General features: G+C 54.2%; 1 pseudogene; it reads right to left on the bottom strand.

Annotated features, from left to right (window-relative positions):
* Positions 1–2,315: 2,315 nt before the first annotated feature.
* Positions 2,316–25,959, bottom strand: LOC104339417 (uncharacterized; annotated as a pseudogene).
* Positions 25,960–27,313: the final 1,354 nt, after the last annotated feature.

Raw genomic sequence — 27,313 nt, forward strand, 5'->3', positions numbered from 1 at the left:
TGTTTTGGGCGGGGCCGGGGGTGGGTCGGACACAGTTCTGGGAGGGGTGGGGGTGGGTGCAGAGCTGGGAGGGGCGGGTCCGGGGGCGGGCCGTGAGCAGCCGGGGGCGGGGCACCCGCGCGTCGGAGAATTCCCCGCTGCTTGAGCCAGAGCCCCGCCGGGCCCGGTGTCAGTGGCTGCGCTGCTCTGCGGGGCCCCTTCTGCTGCCGGCCGCGGGGAATCTCCCAGGCCAGAGGGAGATCCAGCCGCGACAGTCCGGGCTCCTCTCTCGCACTCCGGGAAGGGACGATGTGACGAGATGGGGCTGCTTTCTTCTCCTTCAGAATGCCGCCGGCGCTCGCTTGGCTTCGCGTGGCCGCAGTGTGGAGAAACACGGCCAGGCGGAGGACGTTCTCGCAAAGAGGCACTTCTGTGTGAGCTGCCAAACAGCCTCCCCCCCCAAAAAAATAAAAAAAAGGCAAAATAGTGAAGACCAAACCCCACCGGTTCCTCCCCGAGAGAGCACTCGGACTCCAGAACTCCGGCCTGGCCCAGGCCGTGCCCTGTGAGCGCCGCGCACCGGCAGGAGACAGCTGCTCTCTCCGGAGCGGAACGAAACGGGGACGTTTCTCCTCCCCGGCGAGGCGGGACCGCGGCTCCCAGCAGAACGGCAGCGCCGCCAAGAGCCCGCTGGCCGCCGCCGGGGAGACGAGAGCTGCCCGCCCCCTGCCTCGGCCTGCCCGCCGCCGCCTGCCGCCTCGGCCCGCCCCGCTCACCCAGCGCGGCCCCGCCCGGCGCGGGACGGAGGGGCTGAGGGGCGTGGCCAAGGCGCCGAACGCGGCGGCCGAACGCGCACCGCCCCTGGCTCCCCAGCTCTGCCCCCGCCCCGTCCCCGGCCCTGCTCTGCCCCCGACACAGCGCCCGCCACGGGCCCTGCCCACGGCCCCGCCCTCTCCTAGCACGGCCCCCCCGGTCTCGGCCCCGCCCCCCCTTCGCACCGCCCACGGCCCCGCCCATCGCCCCCTTCCCAGCTCTGTGCCCGCCCCGCCCCGAGCCCCGCCCCAGTCCCTGCTCCACCCCCGTCATTGCGCCCGTCCCGGGCACCGCCCCCTCTCAGCACTGCCCCGGATCCAGCCCCGTCCTCGCTTTCGCACCGCCCACGACACTACCCCCGCCCCGCCCAGCTCTGCGCCCGCCCCGCCCCTGGAACCGCCCCCGGAACCGCCCTCTCCCAGCACTCCGACGTCAACGGTCACGCCCCCGCCCCGGCACCGCCCCTGGCACCTCCCGACACCGCCCCAGCACCGCACTCTCCCAGCACCGCCCCCGGCACCGCCCCCTCCCATCACTGACCCTACCTCGGCCCCGCATCACACCGCCCACGGCACCGCCCCCGCCCCTCCCAGCTCTGGTCCACCCCGCCCCAGGCACCGCCCCCGCCTCGTCCCCGGAACCAGCCCCAGCCTCGCTCTGCCCCCGGATTGCCCCCGCCCCGCCTCTCTCCCAGCACTGCACCCGTCCCGCCCCAGGCTCCGCCCCTGCCCCTCCCAGCTCTGGTCCACCCCGCCCCAGGCACCGCCCCCGCCTCGTCCCCGGAACCAGCCCCAGCCTCGCTCTGCCCCCGGATTGCCCCCGCCCCGCCTCTCTCCCAGCACTGCACCCGCCCCGCCCCAGGCTCCGCCCCTGCCCCTCCCAGCACCGCACCCGCCCCGCCCCCGGCATCGCTCCGCCCCTGACACCGCCTCCGGTCCCAATCACTGCGCCTGCCCCGCCCCCGCCCCTCCTAGGCACCGCCCTCTCCCAGCACTCTGACAGTCCTCGCCCAGCCCTGGCCCCGCCCCTCTCCTACCACTGCCCCCGCCCTGCCCAGCTCCGCCCCCGGCCCCGCCCGGCCGTGCCCGCGGAGCCCCGCAGCCTCTGCCCCTCACCGACCGGCCGCTGGCCTGCGCCCGCCGAGGAACGGCCGTCCCGCCGAGCGCCCTTCGTCGGAGACAGCCCGGAGCTCCCCGGGCCCGGCAGACACCTCCCGCCGCCGGCAGAAGGGACCCCCGAGAGGGGCAGCCGGCCCCGCTCAGGCCCACCCGCAGCGCCCGGCACGCTCGGCCTCCAGCCCCGACGGCCACCGGGCCCCCGCGGGGCACCCGGGCTGCGGCGGAGCGAGGTCTGCTCTCGCCGCCTGCGGAGCCCCCCGCGGCGGAGTGGGCCGCGCTGTGCCGAGCGGGGGGAGAACGAGCCCGAGGGGGCTGCGGAGGCCGCGGCGGCCCTCCCACCCCGTCACCTCAGTCAGGGGCAAAGCTCCACTCGCCAGCCCAGTCCATGGACACCCCCGAAACCCACTGCGTCGAGCCTGGAACCTGCATCAGCTTCCGAGCAACCGCTCCGTTTCTGTGAGGACGTCATTTACTGAGCGCTCTCTGCTCCTCTGTCTCCGCAGAGCTCGGCCTGGCTGGTTTCGGGGGCGGCTCGGGGGTGTCGTCTGTCCTTCATCTTCTCCCGTGACTTCTGTTCCGTACAGTCCTGAGAAAGGCTTTGAGACACTTCAAGATGTCCTGTTAAACTTACCCCTCTTTCTGAAATTTAACCTACTGACCTATGACATTGATCGTGCTACACCTTCTCATTCTGATCTTACGCGGGGCCAGCTGGTGTTTAACCCAGCCATGGCAAGGCCTACACAGGGCACAGCTGAGAGCAGCAGTCCAGCACCCTGTGGTTTCCTAACACACCTGTATTCGCACGGTTGAGGCCATGTTCTAGTTCTATGATTTTACTCTCCTCTATAGTCATAACCAATCTTCTCTGTAATCACTCTCTCGCACCCTGCCTGCTGCACTCCCTTCCCGACACCGACACCGACCATCAGGGCAGACGCACCCTTGGCCTCTGCTTCCAGAGGGACACGGGCTCTGCCAAGGGCTGTGCTCCACACGGGAATGCAGGCCCCAGCCTCAGGCTGGGAACCGGGAAACGCTCTCCCTCGGCAAGGGAGCTCACCTCACAGACGCCATTCCAGGGTTCTGGACTTCCACCAGCCCCTCTCCCACCAGGCCGGACCTTCAGGCACGCAGGGGACGAGACCCGGCTGAGCAGCGCTGCCTGGCCGCGGCCAACAGATGGGTCTGGCTGGGTATTTCCACTGCCCGGCGCACCCCCTCCCCGACAGCCACACCAGACTCGGGGTGCAGCGTCCTGCAGAGCTCTGCCCGTCAGCGCGGCCACAGCAGCTTTTCACGAGAGCTTTCCTGCTGCTCACCTGGCTCTGCAGCTCAGCTCAGCGGTGACTGCAGCACACGTGAGATTCCTCCTGTGAAGAAAGCGAAAGGGTTTCCTTTTGGTCTCCAGCCTGGCCGGGGCCACGCTCTCTACTCGACTTCTACAGGGCCTGTACCGGGGGGCTGCTGCCACGGGGAATGGCCCTTGTTCCTCTGTGTGCCCAGAGCCTCCTCCCACTACGTCAGATTCTGCTCCCACCTGTCTGGAAGCAGGCATCCTGTGCTGGTCAGGGAGTGAAAATCCGCACGCGTCTGGCAGTGGCCGACCCGTGTAACACCTCTTCAGCCTCCTCCGCTCATGTTCCACCTGCGAGTTGGGTGGGAGAAAGGGTCACAGAAATTGGCCACCAGACAAGGAGCAAAGGGGCCTCTGGACATCACGGCAAGGAGATGTCTGCTCAGAGCCTGTTAATTGCACCAGACAACACTGGGGGCAAAAAGCACTTGGAGTAGACTATGGAAGAGAAAGAGCAAAAGGAAACAGTTCCTGACCCAGCAGTGTCAAATGTGTGTGTGGGGGGACACGACACTGGGGCAAGCAGGGCGGTACCGGAGCGAACGAGCGTTTGCGAAGGCAAAGGGGTGCCAGAAGAGAGACAAAATATGAAAGCGTGTGTCCGCAGGGGGATGTGGGAGAGGGAAGGAAACGAGCAGAGGACTCCAAAGTGCTGTCTGTGGAAATGTGCTGTGCTCCAGGGGACCGCAGGGCTGTGCGGAGGCAGCGAAGGCCTGGTTCACCTGCTCAGGAGTCCTCCGGAGCCCAGCATTGAGTTGCTTCAGCTCCATCTTCTCATCTTCCAGCCTTGCAACTGCTTGCTGCAGACGTTCCAGCCGCTGCAACAGGAGCCCCTTCTCCGAGAGCCACAACAGCTACTCCCCTTCTGCAAGAGCCTGCTGGGTAGACAGAGAGGAGATTATGTGAGCTGGTGCCACGTAAAGGCGAGAAGGGCCAGAGCCAACACATCAGGAAGAGTGACCCGACTTGGGAACAGACAGCGCCAAGTCCCTTCTCCTCCTGGTCCACAGGCCAAAACAACACTCTCCCTTCTAGGGTCCCTCCTCCAGATCACCTGGGAGAAATCCACTCAAATTTGCCTTCGTGCTTTTTGGACTGTGGCACAAGGACATCCCGAATGCCCAACAAAGCCTTTAACCTGCTCTGGCAATGGTAGGAATTCCGTTATTTTTAACACACTGGAGAAGCTGTACCTCACAAACCTACACCTCTGAGAGCATCCTCTAAGCACCGTCAGTGTAGCTGCTGTTCAGCCACCGCTATGCAATTCTGCTAAGTTTAGCACATCGGTTCGGTCAGCTGTGCCCATTCCCTCCCGTGCCAAATCCCAACCACGCCATGTTGGCTAAGCTTGCCTAGGTAGGAGAGAACCAATGACCCACCCCTGCTTTTTGGACTTGATTTCAGCAGCAAGCTCTGTAGTTCTTTCCGTAGTTCTGGGCCTGACAGAAAACATTCCAGCAGGTGGATGGTCTCTGGCTGAAGCACACAGACAGGCAAGCCTGCTGGGCCAAGCAGGTCACCTATTTGTGGGAAGATACATTCCCATCTCTTGACGGGAACATCACCAGACTCCTTTATAGACCTTTTTGTTGGCTGACGGTCAGTCACGCTGCCTACCTGACACCGGTCCATGTCCCTCGCTGAAACCATACTCTGCGGGACGGCTGCTTCTTCCCTCCGAGTCCCATGGGCCATTTCACTCTTGGCAAGGGCAAGAGCCAGTACTTGTGCCTTCTCTCTTCATTTGACTTCTCTGCTTTCAGTCTGCCTCAAAACAGCAATCACACGCTCCAATTCTTTCCCCTTTGCTTTGTGCTTATCTTCCAGTTCTTGGGTTAGCTCCTTCTGCCTTTGCAAGGAACGATCTCTCTCCTGGAGAACTCTGCTCTTCTCTGCTTCCTCTTCCTCCCAGTTCTGGAGTCTCCGGATTTGTTTCTGTAGCGTCTCCTCTCCATCTCTCCATCGCAAAGCTGAGGCTAACCGTTTCAGGAGCTCACTCTGCCTCCTCAGCTCTTGTTCTCTTCCTGTCAGTCTCCTCTAAATACCTGACTCTGTCTCTCTGGTACTCAATCTCTTCATCCTTCTTGGTCAGAGTCTGCTGGACATGCTGGAGATCTTCCCGAAGAGCCCCAATTTCCTCTTCTAGCTCTTTTTGCTCACCTTGAGCTTTGGTCTCTCGTTCCCTCTCATGAAGGGCTTCTTCCAGGAGCTTCTCTTGCTCTCTGTGGTGTCTAACCCCCTCTCTCTTCTCGGCTAGCCTGAGCTGGAGATTCTGCAAGGTCTTCAGTTCTGCTTCTTGCCGCTGGAGTTTTTGCATAAGAGTTCTGTTGTCTTTGTCTCTCTTCCTCACCTCTTCCTCAAGCAGGTTCACTTGCTTCTGGCATGATGTTAGGGCAACTCTCATGCTTTCACCACGAAGCCGGAACGCGTTCATTTGCTCTGGCTGCTTGAGGAACTCCAAACGATTCTCCTTTGCTATTTGGCTCGCTTTGTCTGGATCCTGCTCTAGTCTCTTGGCCTGCTTGCCTTCTAACTCCTTCTGCTCTCGAAGGTTCTGGACATGCTCTTGCAAAGACGCTATCTCTTGATCTCTAGCTTCTAGAGAAGATTCAGTGTATTCAAGCTTTTGCAGTATAGCTTTACTCTGCATCGCTGCCTCCTCCTTTTGCTGCTGAAGCTTAGAGATAGCCTGCTCCAGAACCCCTATCTTCTTCTCTCTTTCCTTCAGAGTCTGTTTTGTTGCTTGCAGATTTCTTTGCTTGGCTTCATGCTTTTCCTCCTTTTCCTTGCCTGCCTTACAGCGCTTTCTGAGGGATAAAATTTCTTGCTCTTTTTCCTTTAGCGCCACTTTAAGATGTTGTAGAATTTCCTTCTGCTGTTCAGAGTCTTGCTGTTGTTTTTGGAAGCTCTCAATCACTTCCTTCTGAGATTCAATCATGAAGTCCTTTTCTTTCAGTATTGCCATAGAGTATTCCAGGTCTTTCTGTAAGACATTCCTCTGTTCTTCTGTTTTCTCCTCATAGCTCCTTGCCTGTTGCTTTTGGAGGTCTATGAGTCTGTCCTTTTCTTTTAAGGTTTCTAGGGTCTGCTGCAGTTGGTCACGGACAGTCCTCACCTGCATTTGCATGACTTCTTCAGCTTCCTGGATTTGCTTTTGTTGTGACTCAAGCTCTTGATCTTTTTCAGACAAAGAAAGGGTCATCTTTTCTACTTTACCCTGAAGCTCTTGCAGGTCCCCCTCTTGCTCTTCCTTGTGCTGCTGCAAGAGTCTTAACTGCTCCCTTTGAGAATCACACTCCCGCTCTCTGTCCTTAAGAACTGCCCGCAGGTGTTCAAGGCTTGCGTGCAGAGAGTTCACCTGTTCTCTCTCCATTTCCAGTTCTCTTTTCAGACGATCAAGATCCGCCCGCAGATTTCTCACCTGTGATGCACCGTGTTGTTCCAGCATTATTATTTTCCCCTCCTGGAATTTGATCTCCTGGTCTCTCTCCTCCAGCACGTTGCTCGTCTTGGTGACAGCAGACCTATCCATTTGTCGCTGCTGCTCCAGGGCTCGGATCTGTTCTTGCTGGGATCTGATTTCCCGGTCTCTGTCTTCCACGTGTTTCCTCATTTTGCTGACAGCAATCCTTTGTTCTTCTTGCTGCTTCTCCAGGTCCCGGATCTGCTCTTGGTGGGATTCCATCTTCTGTTTTTTCTCTGCTATATCCTTAATAGCCTGGTTGAGAGTAGATTGATGCATTTCTTTCTGCTTTTCCAGCATTCTCATCTGGTCCTGGTACAACTTCCTCTGTCCCTCCCACTCCGACAGGATGGCATGCAGACGAGGGAGAGTCTCCTGCAGAGCTTTTGCCTGTGCTGCCTCTTTCTGGAGCATCTGGATTTTCTCCCACTGCTTTTCCACTTCCTCATTTTTAATTTTTAAGATAAATACAGCTGTCTGAAGTTCTTGTTCAAGGCAGTGATTCATCTCTATTGCTGTATTTGCTCGGATTTCAGAGGCTGTGATCGATTCCTGGAGGTTTATCTCCCATACCAGTTTTTCTTTCACTGCTTCCATTCTGTCCTGTTCACGCTGCAAAACAGTGAAAAAGATTCAATCATTCCATCTCAACGGGTTTGCTTTTCGTACTAGATTTGACCTCCTGCTTCAGTGCCGGTCAAGGGCTGCCCCTTCTCTCCCTGCCTCTTGGGATGTTGTGGACATTTCCTGTGCCACCCTTTAGGCTGCATCTTCCCAGCTTCCTCAGCCCGTCCCATCTTCCTTGTTCCCCTTCTCTGAACCTCTTCGAGCTCTAGTGACTTCTTTTGGGGAGCATCCACCAGAACTGCAGCCAGGGTTTAAAGTCCAGACTGAGCACTATTTAGGCAGTGGCGCGATCATGTTCTCTCCATTAGCAAGGAAGGCAGGAGAGAACAACCCCAACATTTGATTTCCTGGTTTGGGGTGGGGTTTTTGGACCTCTACTGTCTACAGCTCACTGTACCATCCTCTAGAGCCCCACTGTCCCCTCTTGAAGGAGTAAGGGTCAGATCACAGTCTGTCATCCTGTCTTCCAAATCAGGACTAGTTTCCCCCATGCAGGCGTACCTATTTATCTAAGTCAGCGCTTTTGTTTCCCAAATTTCTCTATTTTTTCCCCACTGTCTGCGCTCAGATGGGCAATGTTGAACAGCTTTCTACTATCAGCAGACTTTTTCTTCTCAGCCCTTTTTCCACATCCAGACCTTACCTGCCCATGCTCTTGCTGCTCTGCCACCTCCCGTCTGAGCTGCTCTAGCTGCTGGCAGGCTTCTGTGAGCTCTCCCCGAGTCTGCAGTAGTGTCTCTAATAAAGCATTATTCTCACGCTCCTTTTCTAGCAGGACCTGCACAGGAATAAAGAGAAGACGTATTTAGACTTCCCATACAACCAATCTTACTGTGTGGTAAGACTCAAGGACTGACGGGCTCACACGTTCTCCAAGCACTACGCTGCTGCTGCTCTCCTAGGGCAGGATCTGCCCACCTGGAGGCACAGACTCCTAAGTGAGACTGGCAGTACAAACATGGTCCACCCATGAGTGAACCTTCAACAAACTCCTAGTCATCTGTTTTGGTTTCGGCTGCCGCCGGAAACAAAAGCACCACGCGGCCGTCCCTCCCCCCGCCGGCGTGCGGAGGAGAATGAAAAGAACGGCAGAAACGGGTGGGTCGGGATAAGGGCAGTTTAACAGAACAGCAAGCAGAGGGAAACAGGAACAACAACGATACAGATAAGGAGAAAACACGACAAAAACTGACCCGCTCTCTCGGACCGCACTGGCGCCGCACGCTCCCGAGCCGCGAGAGAGTTCCCGCCACGCCACCCCCCCCACCGGAACCCAGCGTGACGACACATGGTATGGAATACCGGGCTCTGTTTGGCCAGGTGGGGTCAGCCCCCACCCCACGGCTGCGCCCCTTCCTGGAGTCTGGTGAAAATTAACCCTGTCGTGGCCAAACCCAGGACATTATCCACACCTTATTCCATACCATCTACGTCATGCCCAGCTCCCCCATTGTCCAGTTGATCACCACCACTTCTCCTGTCTCCAGATATCATTCCCTTAGTCTATGGATCATCACTCTAAAGTGTCCGTTGAGTTCATTTAATCCATGACTTCAGGCTCCATCTGTCGTAATGGTCTTCCGTGGCAGGGGAGGTGATGTGTGGTGATGGGCGGTCACTTGCTGCATCCGGAGCTCATGGCTGATGTATCTGGTGCGGCCCGTGCCCACAGTCTGCAGGAGATGTTGATCTTGATAAAGTTGCTGGATGCCAGTTGTTGAAAACCAGGTCCAGTTCCATCATTGCTGTGCTCTGCTAGGTTTTCATCGAAAAAGTCCATCCTTCTTTAATCTGGAGAATTCTTACTATGCTACTACTGGTACAAAATATAACAATTATAATAGTGATAACAGAGAGTGACAGGGTTATTTAACAATTAACTTTACACAATTTATTTATGGACTATTCTCACCCAAAATCAAATCCCCATGAGGTACACATCGGACTTCCCCATTCTTCCGCATTACCCACCAGGTACACCCAGGTCCTTGAGCAAAAGCAATCCCGCGGACGGGCTTGCCTTTGCCCAAGGCAGGACTAACCCAAACCGTCTTCCCTAACATGTTCCGCATGTGCACTACAGGGACTTTATCCCCTTCTACGAGGCGCTGAGGTTTTGACTGGGCAGGACCAGCCCGGTTGGTGGACCCTCTGGTGTTAACAAACCAGGTGGCCTTTGCTAAATGGGTATCCCAATTTTTGAAAGTCCCACCTGCCATTGCCCTCAAAGTGGTTTTTAGGAGCCCATTGTAACGTTCGATCTTTCCAGAGGCTGGTGCGTGGTAGGGGATGTGATACACCCACTCAATACCGTGTTCTTTGGCCCAGGTGTCTATGAGGCTGTTGCAAAAATGAGTCCTGTTGTCCGACTCGATTCTTTCGGGAGTGCCATGTCGCCACAGGACTTGTTTTTCCAGGCCCAGGATGGTATTCCGGGCGGTGGCATGGGGCACAGGGTAGGTTTCCAGCCATCCGGTGGTGGCCTCCACCATTGTGAGTACATAGCGCTTGCCTTGGCGGGTGTGTGGCGGTGTGATATAGTCAATCTGCCAAGCCTCCCCATATTTATATTTTAGCCATCGTCCTCCATACCACTGAGGCTTTACCCGCTTGGCTTGCTTGATTGCAGCGCATGTCTCACATTCATGGATAACCTGTGCGATGGTATCCATGTTATACAGTGAGGCCTCTTCAGCAAGTGTCACCTCCTCCTCTGGCGATGCTCCAAAATCTTTGCCTTCTGGCCAGTCCATGATTACCTCCAGAATTCCTGGGCGACTGGGGTTTCCCATTCGGGCGCGCTGGGTGAACAGAGCGACCCACTTACTCCACGCAGCATCTGTGGCATGATGCGTAGAGGGGACCCTGTCTTTGAACATCCAGCCCAGGACCGGCAATCGTGGTGCTAGGAGGAGCTGTGCTTCAGTGCCGACCACTTCTGAAGCAGCTCGAACGCCTTCATATGCTGCCAGAATCTCTTTTTCAGTGGGAGTATAGCGGGCCTTGGATCCTTTGTATCCCCGGCTCCAGAACCCCAGGGATCGACCTCGAGTCTCCCCTGGTGCTTTCTGCCAGAGACTCCAGGTTGGGCCATTCTCCCCGGCTGCGGTGTAGAGCACGTTTTTAACATCTTGCCCTGACCGGACTGGACCAAGGGCTACGACATGAACTATCTCCCGTTTAATCTGTTCAAATGCCTGTCGTTGCTCAGGGCCCCATTCAAAATCATTCTTCTTCCAGGTCACGTGGTACAGAGGACTTACAATCTGGCTGTAACTTGGGATGTGCATCCTCCAAAAACCCACAACACCCAGGAAGGCCTGTGCTTCCTATCTGCTGGTTGGTGGAGACATAGCTACTATTTTGTTGATGACATCCATTGGGACTTGACGGCGCCCATCCTGCCACTTTATTCCCAAAAACTGGATCTCTTGCACAGGTCCCTTGACTTTACTTCGCTTAATGGCGAAACCGGCTTTCAGAAGGATCTGAACTATTTTCTCCCCTTTCTCAAAAACTTCCTCCGTGGTGTCACCCCATACAATGATGTCATCGATGTACTGCAGATGTTCTGGGGCTTCACCCTTTTCCAGTGCAGTCTGGATTAGTCCATGGCAAATGGTGGGACTGTGTTTCCACCCCTGGGGCAGAGGATTCCAGGTGCACTGGATGCCCCTCCAGGTGAAAGCAAACTGTGGCCTGCACTCTGCTGCCAAAGGGATGGAGAAGAATGCATTAGCGATGTCAGTTGTCGCATACCAATTGACTGCCTTTGACTCCAGCTGATACTGAAGTTCTAGCATGTCTGGCACGGCAGCACTCAGCGGTGGTGTGACTTCATTCAGGCCACGGTAGTCTATTGTCAGTCTCCACTCTCCAGTAGATTTTCTCACTGGCCATATGGGACTATTAAAGGGTGAGCGAGTTTTGCTGATCACTCCTTGACTCTCCAGTTGACGGATCAGCTGATGAATGGGGAGAAGGGAGTCTCGGCTGGTACGATACTGTCGCCGGTGCACAGCTTATGTTGTGGAAGGGTATAACGTATGTTATTTAAATAATCAGCTAGAGCGGCTTGCAGTGATAAGGATTCACTGTTTAAAGCCACAAAGTCATCTTTAGCCAGCAGCAGGCAAATAGTATCAACTTGCTGACAGTGATTCCAACCTTGTGCTATTAAGGACACTATGATGTGTACCTTTGAAGTCAATGTTTTCATGGGCGTATGAGACAAAAAGATTCATTCCAGAGTCTTCAACTTCTGCGTGTTAACACACCACTGATCGAAAAGAGGGTAAGTCTGTAAAACAAAACCTTCATAAATTATATACAAATTTGTTGGTAAATTGACATTAATTCTGAAGGTAAAGGCAATTGCAATTCTATCTGAAATCTTTTGTAAAACAGTTTTTGCTTTTGTCATTGATCTTCAGGAAAATAATAAATCTGAGTCCCTTTTAACAAAGTAAATAGAGGGGACAAACCTTCAGCTGTAAAGTCAATATTTTCACCTTTCAACAGAGTGAATAACATAATCTAGATAGACCATCTGAACCTTGGAAAGATAATAAAGTCCAGCTGTTTGTTCACAAGGAATTCTACTGCAGTAATTGAATTGTATACATTTTTTGTAACCAAGTCCTTGAATGTCAGAAAAGATGTTTCTCGCCGCACCGCTTCTGGGCTGGCCGGAACGGGCCGGCGCGCTGGGATCGAGGGAAGGAGGCGGGGAAAAAAAGGCCGGGGGGGGGGGGGGAACCGTGCCGCCAGTTGCCCAGGGGGAGCCATGTGCCCCACCAGGTGTAAGGTTTGCTGACCCATTCGATGCGGTGACTGCTGGCACGGCGGCTGTACAGCGTCTGAGGGACTGTGCAGTTTTATGTTGGAATTCACCTTGTTTTGATCTCAGGTCGGGTACGCCAATTGCTGTCGAGAGACCCTGTCGTGCACTTTCGGGATGCCGGATTTTTACACCCCACTTCCCATTTCTCTGGATTCAAAGGATCGTCAGGTTTTGGCAGATTTACTTCCCGCACTTCTCATGTTCGGTAGGAATTTCGTCGTATGTAGGGTTAAATTTCAACATACTGCTGCTCTGTCCTTGCTTTTGAGATAAGGACAGAGGTATAGCAGCTGCTTCTAAGATAGTCTCTGTAAGTTTTAGAGCATTTAAAGCTGAATGCACTGATTTCCAAGTAATGATTTCCTCAGGTATTTTAAACTGCAAGCCTTTGTTCTTTCAAACTTCACTGTAAAAAATTCTTTAATGGAGCCTTCGCTCCCTTTCTCAGTGACTGTCCCATTCTCCAGCGAGCCGGGGGGGGGGGAAAAACAGACCTGATTCCTGCTCAGGGTCTGTTAGACCCAGCCCCTGCTCACGGCTTTCTTCAGGTGGTAACTTAGTGCCCACTCCTCCGGCCAAACACCTGTACTTACGATTGTCATCCATTAACCTGTTCCACAGGACAGGCTAAGGCTTGTGTACCTCTGATAATGATGGCAACGTTCCACTGTCCATCTAGGATGGCATCTCTTATAACACCGCTCCAGCGGGTAGGTGTGACCCGTGCCAGAGGCCCAGCTAAACATCTCGGAGAGGAAGCCTCATTTTCCCAGTGGGGGGGTTGGTAACGATTGACATATGCTGGAACTGTGAGCTCTTGTCTTGAAGATGCTGCAAAACTGACTGCAACAGATCGCACGGTTTTGGGGGTTTTTTTTTGTTTGTTTTTTTTTTGTTTTTTTTTTTCAATTCATTCTGGCCGACATCAGAGGGCGTCGGGAGTGGAGACGCCTCGCTGGAATGTGGCAGGGGTGGATAGAGAGGAGGGGCCGATGTTGCAGGCCGCGCCCCAGGAGGGGTCGATGTCGTAAGCCGCACCCCTTCTCCCTCCCCCTCTGGGGGTGGTACTAGCCGCTCCTCCCCTCTTCCGAAAAACAGTCGCACTTCCGCGCCCGACTCCTCCCCGTTCCCCGGGGGCGGTCGTACTACCGCGTCCGGCTGGCATTTCGAGTTGATGTCTCTGGCAGCAACTTCCGGTGGGCCACCCCCCTCTGCGCCGAGACCGGAACCGCACTCTGCACTCGCTCGAATCTCGGCAATTGTGTTACAAGTGATCCCAGTCATCCCTCTAATACCAGGTAGCCCAAAAACCTGTGATAATGTCCCAGGCTTAGGCGCGTGATCTTTCCCGGGCTCCGGAGCTGGCATCTGAGCTGCAGCACATGCCACCTCTCTTTCAGCTTTCATGGCTTTTAAGGTGTGTAATACTGTTCGCCAGAGCTCGTGGACGGCTTTTATCTCCTTTTGCTCTTTGTCCTCCCCGGTTATTGTCCTTTCCCACATCGTCTCTCCTAACTCTTGACATTCCGAGATGGAAAACAGTAGCGGGGTATCCGCAAAGTGACCCCATCGTTGCCCCAGTTTAATCAACTTCACGAGTTGCTTTGCCGTTGCGTCTATTCCTCTCTTAGAGAGAATACCGACTAGCAACGTTGCCGCAGCATCCACCTCCATGCCCGCGACCACGGCCTCCACGTTAAAATTTAGCTGCGCCAGGCAGCCCCAGTGTGGCTCGAAAATCCCTGGGAGTCGGCCGTCCGTACCTGCCCTGCGCGTTCACACCCAGGCAGGACCCTCCCAGCCGTTACTCCCACGCCCCCTCTCTAGCTGCTCACCGCAGACCGAGGGCCTCCTGCAGGGAAACCGTCCATCCTCTGCTACCAAATGTAGGCGTGGGTTACGGACCCATTGTAACGATGTGACCCCAATATGAGTATGATCGTACACCTTTATTAGTCAGCAAAACAAGGTTTATATAGCAAAACTACTACAGCATCTGAATGGTTAAACCCCCAATCCATATATAGGCAAAACTACTGCAACTCGTTGTGATTGGTGCAGAGCTGCATCTCGAAGTGAAAACAGTACTGTGGCAGGAAACAACAACGTGGCAGGAAGGAAGTGACAGTGTGGCAGGAAACAGTGATGTTCCCCCTGCTCCAGTGTCCCAAGCTCGTCGCTCTGCCTTCCCAGCAGGGTTCCGTGTCAGCCGCTCCCAAGGCTCACTTCCAGATCGGAATCTGGGTTGCTCAACACACCAAACTACGTCCCCTCTCGTCCAGCCAGGACTCCACACTACCCCTTTGCTGCTGTGCTTTGGGTGGGGACCATCCAACCTCCTGTTGAACTCGTCTTAGGCCCACACCAAATCTGTGGCTGTATTTACTGTCCCAGCACAGCCCGTGGGTCTTCATCGCCTGCAAGTATGAGCTGCTGGCTCTGCTGCCTGGCCTGGCAATGTGTGGCCTCTGGCAGGTGACTGCTGCCATTTCATCCGCTCAGGCTATTCTTCTTCTAAAGCCAGCCCACAAAGCTTGCTCAAAGAATTCAAAAGCACATTGTTTCCTACCAGATCTTGCAGGAGCTTGTTTATTGCCACTTGATGAATGGTTTGCCGAAGGCTGAGGGCACTGTCATACTGCTGTCTTGTCCGCAAGAGCTGTTGTGCCGTGTTTTCCCGTTCCTGCCTCACGAGAGATCTCTCTGCTTCCAGCTCACACCGAAGCCGTTTCACTTCCTCTGCAAACATGACCAATGCCAACAGTCAGAGTCTACACGGACAGTGGTTCCGACTTTACTGACCTCAAGCCATTTGAATTTCAGTGTAGGAAGGATCTGTCTCCAGCCCCTTCACTCCTCAGAAGCACTGCAGACAGAGAGCTGTTTTTATACCACCTTGCCTAGGCAGGGGATCACCAGAAACAATGCACATGAGGCTCTCACCTTGTATGGCCTCCTTGGCCTGCGTGACTGTGCCAAGCTGGATTTTCAGCTGAGACAGGTGCTGCTGAGTCTGAAACAGGCTGGATTCCAGGGTCTCCTTCACTGACCTGCAAGTTGCAAATGCGGAGAGAAATCAGTTTCTTGCCCCTCAGACCCACAGGGCATTATTCCAGTAAGCAGTGGCTCAAGAGCCCTACCCCTGAGTACAGAAAATGGTTTGCATGGGAACTCATATATATAGAAAGCACATTTCTGCCACTGCAGATAGCAATGCAGGCCCCTTCGAGGCAATGCCCAGGCTTTCCTTCTCACCTAGCATAACACAGAAAGCCCAGGCAAATTTGACCTCAAGAGCTAAGTCCTAAATTGCTGTTGTCTGATCTACAACACATGAGTAGCTGTGCTCACAAAGTCTGTGCCAGCAAGCAAATGGCCAGCCTCTGCTCACAGCCCTTATCTCGTCAGCACTTCCAAGTTGCTCTGCAGGCGGACAGAAGAAGAGTATTTGCCTGACCATGGCTGACCCATGACTTTTTTATGCTGCTCATATAGGTAGGGAATTTTCCAGACTCCTCTATTTCAAAGGGACTAAAGAAATACAGTAAAGTCTCACGCTTGTAGCAGCGTCCGTAAGAAATCTGAACTCGACTTCAGCTGAACAAGGACCACCTGAAAGCAGAGACAGGCACCCTTCAATTTAAACTGTCGGAAGTTCAAGAGAAAAACTTGCTACTTTTCTTCAAGTGTTGGTAACTAAGTAGGCAGTAGCCCAAATGTCTTGTTGCTCCTTGGAATGGAAGCTGTAGACCTGCAGGGGCAAACTGTTACATCCACAGACTTCAAGCAACTGCTGCCTATGACACGCGGGATTGTGGTACCAGGAGCTGCAGTTACCTCCCTGACCTCACACAGCGTCTGTGCGCCAGGTTCCTACAACACACAGCACTGCCTCACTGGTACAGGGATGCCATCAGGACAACGTCCTTCAGGGTAAAGCGGCACCCGAGTGGAACAGCAATCAAACGCACAACAGCGGGATTTCACAACCTGGATGGACAATGGAGGATGTATCTTCAAGAAGGAAAACAAGCACCTATTTCTGATTACGCCAGCCTCTGGCAGGCCAAAGTAAATATGCTCCGTTTTAAGGATAAGTCAAAGTCAGGCTCTAAAACCAAACAGAAAAGTTCCAAAGTGTGGCAACGAAAGGCTCTTGAGAACAACATCCTGCAAGAAGAGTTGCTACAGCCCAGTAAGCAACAAAACATACATCAGCAGGATTAAATAAGAGAAGCTGGAGCTCAGAAGAAGCAGCAGCTCTCAAGAGACAGACTGCGTCAAAATGGTGTTTATCAGCCTCGCTAACAACCTACTCTGGAGCGGTAAAGCACAAAAGTCAAGAAGCACAACAAACAGTCTTTAAAACACCACTCGTACAGCTCCACAAATTCAGGAGTCTTCTAAAAACATATCTAAGAGGAGGACAAACATCTCGACAAGTTAAGTTGTTTCTTGGGGCTTTTTGGAAAAGCAGAACTTGTCGCATTTGATCTTAGAAACCTGATACAGCAGGACAGAATCTTGTTCCTTCCCCATATAACATCACCACGACATCTGTCACTAAAGAGCATGTGGTAAGCAGTACAGGACCCTGACACCACTGATGGGCAAGTAGTCCCAAAGACCGGCGAGAACTCACAAGACGCTTCCCTGCGGCTGGGGTAACCAACTCTAGGTCCGGCACCACAGCTAACAAGAGTTAGCTTAGAAACAGAAGGCCCTCAAGATTTTCAGCAGGAGCCTCCAGCTTCACCCGAAATGCCAGTGTCCTACTCACAATGTCCGTATGTGACAGCCTTGAATTCTGAAGATCTCGTGTCAAACTACTTGATAAGGCAAGATCTATGTTCAAATGCACAGAACAAGAAGCGAAAGCCAGAGAGAAGCTTCAGGTTTCAGTACACGTCTGCACGGTTTAATTATTCCTCAATGCACAGCCAAGGTACCAGATACTGAGAAATTATATTGGCTAGCTCTGGACTTCCAACAGGAATGTGCAAGCGGGCTTAAACACAAGCCCGAGGCTCAGGAGAGCTCTGATAGCTCTAGCTGTCAGAAAAGTAACGGTATACCAAATCACCGTATACTGGGGGTTTTTTGCTCAAGACTCTTCCATTTTCTCTCCATGGAAGGTGCAAACATCTGAAAAGCACTCAGGATGCCATAAATCCTTGTGTAACGATTACCACCTTATCATTACAGACATTAAATCATGTCCTGCCTAGGGTCTCCTCGCTGCCTTTACTTGGCCTCTGCCAGCTGCTCGGAAAGGCCTTGCCTGTCCCGCTCCATGGCTGCCAGGCGCAGCTCTAGGGCAGCCTTCTCCTGCACCAGCAGCTCCTTCTCCTTGGACACCTCGGTCAGTGCGTGCCCTTGGCGAGAGGACTCCTGGCGCTGCTGCTCCCAAGCACTGCCAGCTGACCCTTGCTGGCGGTAAACCTGAAAGCGTGACAAAATGCAGTTAGAGCCCTTTCTCTGGAGCTCTGGGCAGAGCCACCCAGTGCCGCTTCTCAGTCAGCTGGAGGAGAAAGAGCTCCTGGACTCTGTGCATTAGGTCATGGCAACAATTCCGTTTACTTGTCTGGCATAAGGAAGCTGTCTAATATACCTCGCTGGCATTCAAGTTTGAAGATTAACTGTGATTTTTCAGTTTTTTTCTTCAATATAACACCTCTGCTGGGTATTTGCTAAACATACCACGTACTCCAGAACTAAGACTGTCGAACAGACCACAGACCTTCAGAAACAAACGCTTCTCCTCTCAAAGCTACCCCATAATACCCAAGATAGTACATTATGAAACTGACACTGCAGTGATGGCAAACTCCCTTGTCTCCTCCAGTGATGCGATTCTCCCAAGCTCTTTTTCCACTGGATCAAAATCAGCTAGTCCAGAGGAAACAGTCTTGTGGGATCAGCTATTTCTCATCCTCTTCCTCAAGGCCTAAAGAGGCTCTAGCAAGTCAAAGCTGCTGCGTGTAAGTCTTAAAATACAACTTCAACAACTGCAAGGTGTCATTCCCATTCTTAGCAGTACAAGACAGCAGACTTTGACTTGGAGCTTTGTCCCGCTGTCCCGTCTCGAGCAAATGGAGTTCTGAAAGTTGCAAGCTTCACCACAAAAAAGCGTAAATAGAAACATGCATCCCTGTTTGTTTTTGCCTTCGAAAAAGGGTGAAGAGCTACGCTGTTTGCTTCTTTAGCCACACGTGAGAGTAGGAGACCAATGTTGCCCCTGCCTTCTGCTGCCAGAAACGGCGTCTGCGGTGGTCCTGCCCTCGCAGCTCCCTCTCCCACAAGCACTGCCTAGGAAGGAGGTGACCATACCTTTTCCAGTGCCGGGGCAAGCTGATGTTTCTCTTGCTTCAGCAGATCACTCTGGAGGTGCGATCCCTCCAGTGTCTCTCTTGCGACTACCAGCTCACTCTGGAAGGAGAAATGTTTTCCTTCAAGTGCAGCTAAGTCCGTCAGTCTGTGAGAAGGGGAAAGACAAACAAGCTTTTCATGTAAAAACATTCTCATTTGCAAAACCAAGAGTAGAGAATCATAGACCCCTGAGGTTGAAAAAGACCTTTAGGATCACCGAGTCCAGCTGTAAACCTAACACTGACAAGTCCACCACTCACTCCTGTCCCTAAGCACCACGTCTACACGTCTTTTAAACACCTCCAGGGATGGTGCCTCAACCACTTCCATGGGCAGCCTGTTCCAACGCTTGATAACCCTTTGGGGCAGAAATTTTTCCTGGCTTCCAACCTAAACCTCCCCTGGCGCAACTCGAGGCCATCTCCTCTCATCCTATCCCTTGTCACTTGGGAAAAGAGGCCGACACGCACCTCACTGCAACCTCCCTTCAGGTAGCTAACAGCTTCCTGCCCGTTAGTTCTCAATCTCCTCTTTCGTACGTGGGATACAACACTGTCCAAAAGTTCTTCTTTGGCTAAGATGGACTTTTAAAGTCCACGCTGCGATTCCCACAATTTCTTTGGCCTGCAGCAGAGAAACGATGCAAGAGCTTGCAGTCTACTGGGGAGGGAGATCTGTATCAATTTCCAGTCCAATAACCGTAGGATCACAGGATGATTCAGGCTACTAAGAGTGGTGACGCTGCAAAATGGCACTCTTGCCCCAGAGGCCTTCTGCGCTCACTCTTGCAAGGAAACATCAGCACAGGGGTGCTACTTTGCTTATGGTGGTCCTGTGCAAAATTCTCCCAGCTCCTTTAGCACAGCCCTGGGGCTGCACAACAGACAGAGCTCTCTTTGTGCTGGTCTCAAGTTCTTACCAAGAATCAGATAACCACAAAAACACTGTAATATGCAATCTCTTCTCCAGTCTTGTCTTACTCAGAAGAGCTTCCGTCAGTCAGACAGTTCTTGCTACCTGTTCTGTTGAAGGCAATGGCTTGACTAGGGACAGAAACAAGGCTGTGGAGAACGGGTGTGTTTTACACGTGGACACAGCCCATCTAGGAATCCAAGAAGCACCCACAAAAGAGAATGTTGGTAATAGCAAAGTCTAAAGCACGCTTACCTGTGCTGAAGCTCTGTTGTCTCCAGGTCCCCCGTGACTCGTAAGCACATCACTTCCCAGGTCTTCGGGCTTATGTCCTGCTCCACTTGCAGCTGTGCCTCATCCTTTGGGACAGGTCTATGCGCAGTGACGGACTCCCAGAGCTGTGTGCCAGAGTTTAGGCGGGAGCAGCTTACGAGCAGAGATCCAGAAAGCCTCATTTGCTCTGCCTTCAGCTCGGACAAGTCTCTGCAGAAGAATAAAGAACGAGCTAATGTTCACACCACCATCTTTAGCAGCTGACTCACTTTTGAAGCACATAATAGTGCAATGCTAGAAGCTGGCAGGAAAGGTGACATCTTCGTTGGGGACGAACAATTCGTCTGACACTTTGGGATCGGGACACATCTCGATAGCTGAGCAACGGGTCTCTTTGATGGCTGAGGAATGAGTCTATGTTCTCCTCAGAGATGAGAAGAAATGTATGCAACAGCCAGAAGGCTTCAAGAATTAACCAGGAGGTCAGGCACACTCTACACATTTAGGAACGCTCAGAATCAAAGAAGGCAAATGGCTGACGGTAACCCAGAGTTTGAAGTTGACACTGGAAGAAGGTACTGTTATGGCCACGCTCTTTTTCGTTGTATAGAAGGCAGCTGTGAGAAAGGAACCTCAGAGAGCCCAAGAACAAGAAAACAATCACAAAAAGGAGGTATCAAACTAAGCAAGATACATTGGATAAATGCAGTAACAGGGCAGAGAAGCCATTCTTTCTCTCAGCCGTGCTGGCATGGGAATAAGCGGATGCAAACTGACCAGAATAAATGTAAGCTGGAAATGAGAATGGAAAAGAAAAATATTTACATTATATATACTGTCCTGCGTTCAGCTGGGCTAGAGTTAATTTTCACAAGGAGCTGGCTGGGCTGACCCAAACAGCCAACCAAATGGGGTATTCTATACTGTGTGATGTCATGCTCAGTATTTAAGTGGGGAGCTGGCTGAAGGAGGGGCTTTTGCTACTCAGGAGCGAGCTGAGCATCGGGTGGTGAGAATACTGCATGTTGTACATGGTTTTTATCGGTGTTGTTGATTGTTGATTTCTCCTCCCTTTGCCATTCTGTTAAACTGTTCTCATCCCAGCCCACGAGTTTTTGCCTTTTTTCCTTCTGACTCTCCTCCCCATCCCACGGGGGAGGGGTGATGAGTGAGAGAGCAACTGTGTAAATTCTTTGCTGCAAATTGAGGCAAAACCACAACATATATATGTATTGATAAATGATATTTCCATCAGGAGCGCTGGGGAAAAGAAACCCAGTGACATTTAAGGCAGATCTTAATCACTCGAGAACACGGACCGCTCTGCACGCGGCATGCATAGCCTTGGTGAGTCTCTTCCAATGTGTCCACGTATGCCCGTGTCTGTGTTAATGTCACAGACACCCCCACAGATCACCATAGTCAGGTTCATCTGTTCAGGGCCTCTGCACCGTTCACAGACTGAGGCCCTCAGGTTTATCGGAAACCAGCATCAAACAAAAGGATTCTGAAAATAGCCTAAAGCTTGCTTAATGGCATTGCTTCAGACTACCGAAGGAGAAATCGGATCTTTAGCCGCAACGACCGTAACACCGAGGCTCAAAAAGCGGGTGGGAAGGGAGGATACATTTTTTTCTGCAAGAGATCCAGCCTTCACTTCTACTCACCGGTCAGTGGCAGTCTTCATTTCCAAGCAATGACGGCACAAGGCTACCACCTGACGCCAGAGGCTGAGCAGATGGTTATGTTCACCCCTGATGTAGCTGTCATGAAGCTAAACATGCAAAATAAACAAAAAAAAATGCCAATTCAGCCTTTTCTGTCGCTGTACAAGATAGGCAAGAGTGCAGCCACCATCACCAGGTCTCCTTCAACAACAGCTCCAACAGGGGCACCAAGGACTGCACAGGCCCCACAGAAGCACCCTCTGCAGACCTGCCGCCTGACTTCAAAGCAGGGGACATCCACGCTTCTCCTGCAGGAGTGGCTATCAGCAAAGCAAACTGATCCCGATCCGCCGTCTCTCCTTGCAGAGGTGTCCAGCACTCTCGGTGGACGAAGACAAAACCAAGCCCCTCTATGACCAGCGTCAGATTTGCTTGCAACAGGCTATTGGTGAGGGAGGCCTGTCTTGTTCTCCTGTTGGCTACTTTGAGTGGGAAAACACACAAACCTCTCTGGTCTCCACTGCTGTGGACACAGATTTAGCAGCGCTTAAAAAGACGAGCGTTCATGTGTGACTGCCCTGCAGTGCCCAGCAACAGCAACCACTCGCCTTTTACACCGAGCAGCACGGTCACCGCAGGTGGGCATCTTCCCTCACCACGATTTGCTGACACTCCTCCATCTCAAACCCCTCTCTGCTGCTACTCAACACCGACACGTACGATGACATGACTGGCTGGGTAGACGAAGGGAGAGCCGTGGATGTTGTCTACCTCGACTTCAGCAAGGCTTTCGACACAGTCTCCCATGATATCCTCCTAGGGAAGCTGAGGAAGTGTGGGCTGGATGAGTGGGCGGTGAAGTGGATAGAGAACTGGCTGAATGGCAGAACTCAGAGGGTTGTCATCAGCGGCGCTGAGTCTAGTTGGAGGCTGGTAACAAGTGGTGTCCCCCAGGGGTCAGTACTGGGCCCAGTCTTGTTTAACTTCTTCATCAACAACCTGGATGAAGAGTTAGAATGTACCCTCAGCAAGTTTGCTGATGACACCAAACTGGGAGGTGTGGTAGATACACCAGAAGGCTGTGCTGCCATTCAGCGTGACCTGGACAGGCTGGAAAGCTGGGCAGAGAGGAACCTGATGAGGTTCAACAAAGCCAAATGCAGGGTCCTGCACCTGGGGAGGAACAACCCCAGGCACCAGTACAGGCTTGGGGTGGACCTGCTGGAGAGCAGCTCTGCGGAGAGGCACCTGGGCGTCCTGGTGGACGACAGGTTAACCATGAGCCAGCAGTGTGCCCTGGCTGCCAAGAAAGCCAATGGGATCCTGGGGTGCATCAAGAAGAGTGTGGCCAGCAGGACAAGGGAGGTTCTCCTTCCCCTCTACACTGCCCTAGTGAGGCCTCATCTGGAGTACTGTGTCCAGTTCTGGGCTCCCCAGTTCAAGAAAGATGAAGAGCTACTGGAGAGAGTCCAGCGGAGGGCTACAAGGATGATGAGGGGACTGGAACATCTCCCCTACGAGCAGAGGTTGGGGGAACTGGGCTTGTTCAGCCTGAAGAAGAGAAGGCTGCGAGGGGACCTTATAAATGCTTACAAATATCTGAAGGGTGGGTGTCAGGAGGATGGGGCCAAGCTCTTTTCAGTGGTGCCCAGCGACAGGACAAGGGGCAATGGGCACAAACTGAGGCACAGGAAGTTCCGTCTGAACATGAGGAAGAACTTCTTCCCTCTGAGGGTGACGGAGCACTGGAACAGGCTGCCCAGGGAGGTTGTGGAGTCTCCTTCTCTGGAGATATTCAAGACCCGACTGAACAAGGTCCTGTGCAGCTTGCTGTAGGTGACCCTGCTTCGGCAGGAGGGTTGGACTAGATGACCCACAGAGGTCCCTTCCAACCCCTACTATTCTGTGATTCTGTGATTCTGTCCTCAACAGAGCCACAACTCGCACACGGCAAGCCCTCTATGCCAGAAATACAATGCACTCGCACTCCACCCTGGCATCATGTCTGACACTGCCGTAGCCTGTCCTTACCTCACGGTCAGTGCACCACTCGCTCTCCTTCAGTTCCAGCTCCTCCTGGGCCCTCATCTAATCCGCCGCCAGCTTCCCAACATCTTCCTGGAGGGCTGAGTTGGCCAAGTTCGCTTGATCGAGGTGCTCCTGCAGAACAGTTCGCTTCTGCCAGATCCTCACACCTTGGAACGGAGAAGCAGCAAGGAGGTCGCTCAACAACTGCTACCCACCAGCAGCATCCCCGTGATTTTCCAACTCCTTCAACGCTGACTTGCTTCTCAAACTGAGAGGCAGTGAAAGTGCTTTCTAGGATTAAGCAAGACCACCCTGTCACAGCAAACCCATCTGCTACTCCTTGCTTTGAGCCTTCCATTTCCATCTACAGTTTCAGTTCCCCTGCTCCTCTTCAGCTCTGGGGATGCCCACAGCTAACGTCCTGCCTCCCCTTCATGCTACCTGATCACTGGATGCATCACCTTTCTCTGCCCTTGTCCTCGCCACCTCTCTTCCTCCACTCTCTACGTTTCCACAGCTTTTTCACTGCAATGCTGTACCCACCGCGGCCCTCACCTTGTTAAGGCTCGCCCTGTCCTTGTCCTACACCCTGTGTGAGATCTGTAGCAAAGACCTCACCTTGCTTATCCAGTAAACCGCACGCCACAAAGACAGCCCCATGTACGCAGGGCAAACAGCTCTATATGTAACTTTCAGCTGAAAACTGAACCGTCAAGCACTGTGGGTTAACAGCTTTGGGGCCGCAGACTAACATCCCATCCAGCAAACATTTCATGAGTGACATTTCAAGAACTGCTGCCCTGGGAACAAGCACACACCGCAAGTTCCTGGATCAGAACAGGAGTTGTGCTTCTCCCACCTCAGCTTTCAACGTACGCAACACAGCACACAGACGCCTTTCACACCACAGGCAACTTCTCTCGCGGGCAGAGGCGAAAAGAGCAGCAGAGCAAGAGAGGTGGCAGAAGGAGCCTGTGGTGCCAAGGGCTCCGCTGGGAGACTCTGACCCAAGCACAGGAGACGCTGTTCAGGTAAAACCAAGGAGCAAAGCGCCTGCGCCGTGAAGTGTTTGGGATGTCAGGGCTTGATTCTTAGCCCAAAATGGGGCTCTGCTGAGTGGGCTACCTACTGAATCGCAGAAGAATTTAGGCTGGAAGGGGACATTTGCTGGTCACCCAGAAGAAAGCCCCGCTCAAAACGGAGCCGTTCAGGCACAATGCTGTTACGGCACCCCAGAACAGACTGTAGGCCTTTCTCCTTCCAAAGCGGCTTGCCCAGCTGCTTCCCTTGGGGAGACCGGGTAGTGCTGACAGGTTTCCCCTCGCTTCCATGAGCATCCAGGACACCCAGTATGAGGGCGCTGCTTTCTTTTACCTTTGATGCTCCTCTTCCAGCCGAAGCAGTGCTTTCTGCAGGCTGCGGTTGCCTCTGGCTTCCCACCTGCCTGGAGGGGATTCCTGGAGACGAAAGGAAACGTTTTGTCACATTGCTGTGTTCCCTTCACTACTGTCAGCATCCACCGCGTTCCCCTCCATCGGCTTGGTATCGCAGGGGCAGTGGCTTCCTCCCGGCATCACGGTGTCCTGACCACGGAGAGGAAGGGAGGGGACGGGGGTTACTCGGTGGGAGTAGCTCTCCTCAGTCTCCCCCTGCTGCACTCCCGCAGCTCATGACCGCGAGTGCTCCCGCAGACCTGAAGCCTGGGAATCCGCTTCTGCCCTCCGTCTCCTAAGTTTGCCTTAGCCGAGCAGCAGAACGCAACGCACAGAAGCCGGCTCTGCATGTGCAGCGCCAGCGGTGGTGCCTGCCAGAACGCCGCGGTCCCCCCGGTTCTCGTCCAGAGACAGCCCCGGAACGCAGCGGGCAGCGCAGCCCTGTCCCCAGGCCCAGCACAAGCGTTGCCCGGCCGGCGGGCGCTCCTCCACGGCACCAAAACCCCTCCCGGGAGGGTTTCTGGCACTGCGGGCTGGCCTCAGCACGGCCACCGCGCGCGGCTGGCGGCCGGCGCCTCTCCCGGCCCCGGGCAGCAGAGCCCGGCGCTCCCCCGCCGCGGCTCCGGGGAGCGTTCCGCCCGCGCTGCCTCCCGCCGGCGGCCGCGCACTCACCGCTCCCGCCGCCAGCTGCCGTTCCCGCTCCCGCCACCGAGCCCGGTACTGCCACACCTGGACGAACACGCAGAGTCACGACGCGCGGATGGACGCAGCGCCGGCATCCCCGCCGGGCGCCGGGCAGGGCCGGCCCCGACCCCCCTCCCCGCCGCCCGCCCCTGCCCTGCCCGGGGCCGCCCGGGCCCGCCCCGCCGCCTCGGCTCCCGCCCCGGGGACGGCCCCCCGCTCCCGCGGCCCGGCCCCGCCGGGGCGGCGGCTGCCCGGGGACGGGCCCTCCCCCACCCCCCCGCCGCTCCGCACCTTGGCCTGCAGCTGCCGCACCAGCCCCGCCTGCCGGCGCCGCGCCTCCTGCGAGCTCTGCAGCCAGCGCCGCAGGGAGGCCGGGCTCCGCGCCGCCATGGCCCCGCCGCGGCCGGGCTCCGCCGCCCGACGGGCCCCGCTCGCCGGCGGGGGGGCCGCTCCGCGGGGCCGGGAGAGCTGGGCCGGCCCGGGGCCCCTCCGCGGCGGCGGCTCCCTCCTTGCTGCCGGCCGACGGCGCCGCGGCCCGGGCTGCGGAGCTGCCGCGGGGGAGAGGCCGCCCCGACACCGGCGGCTCCGGCGGGTGCTGCCCGGAGACCGTTACGGGACGGGGAGCAACGGGCCGAAGCGCGCTCGCGGCGGGGCCGGGGCGGGAAGGGGCACGCGGAGAGCGGGCCTAGCCCCGCGGGGGGCGGGGCCGTCGGCCCGGGCAGGCCCCGGGGGTTCGGGTCTAAGCAAGTTCCCGCAGGCTGATGACAGCGTTGATACAGGCGTTTCTGGCAGTCCTTGGGTCTGTGTCCCGTTTGCTTTGGGTAATGCGGTGGAGCGGGTAAGAAAGGAACATTCAAATGACGATTGTTTTATAAACTTAGGTTTTTGTACAGACGAACTCTCATTAAAATAATTGGCAAAGCAATTTCACCAGAGATGAGATGGACTCTAGGTTTGCAGCTCCTCCTTGAGGGGGGGATTTTATTCCTTTCTACTTGTACTCCTGCTGAATCTCTAAAACTGAAGTTTTTCAGTTTAATTTATTGCTCACTTGTAAATGAGACTAGATTTATCTTTGAAATACTGGGCTTTTGTTTTAGTCGTTGCCTAAGACAGTGATTCAGTTACACTGGTACAAATCGGAGATGCACGATCGGTTTTAAGTTAGCTCACTGGGGTAAGGAACCAGGATTTGGGATCAAGCTGCTGTGACTAACCTAATAAAGACTCCAAAGTCATCTATATTTAAATGCAGTGAGAAGTGAGCTTGGAATCCAGAGTTTTGGGCATTATGTGCCACCTTCAGTTAGCACTTCAGGTTTTAAATAATGTATGTGTTGAATGCTCTTAGAAACCATTTACATCTTAGGAAGGTGGAGAAATTTAGCGGTAGTACATTATGCAGTTAATGGGATTTTACACTGAAACAGCTTAATACCAGGCTCTGAAAAACTGCATTTAATAACTGCTTCATCAGTATAGGAAGGAGTCGCATTGCTGCCATCTTAGTACCTGTATGCTGTGCAGCCCCTCTTGGAATAAATTTGCTTTAATGCAGATGCATTTACTGAAGTTCATTTCTGGCCAAGCCTGCAAATTTAAAAGCTCATGTGAATCTAAAACCATTAGTGTAGTAGTGACAGGAAAGGCTGAGGGAGCTGGGCTTGTTCAGCCTGAAGAAGAGAAGGCTGAGAGGGGACCTCATAAATGCCTACAAATATCTGAAGGGTGGGTGTCAGGAGGA

Source organism: Opisthocomus hoazin, chromosome Z (genome assembly GCF_030867145.1).
Source record: "Opisthocomus hoazin isolate bOpiHoa1 chromosome Z, bOpiHoa1.hap1, whole genome shotgun sequence".
NCBI classification, from domain to species: domain Eukaryota; kingdom Metazoa; phylum Chordata; class Aves; order Opisthocomiformes; family Opisthocomidae; genus Opisthocomus; species Opisthocomus hoazin.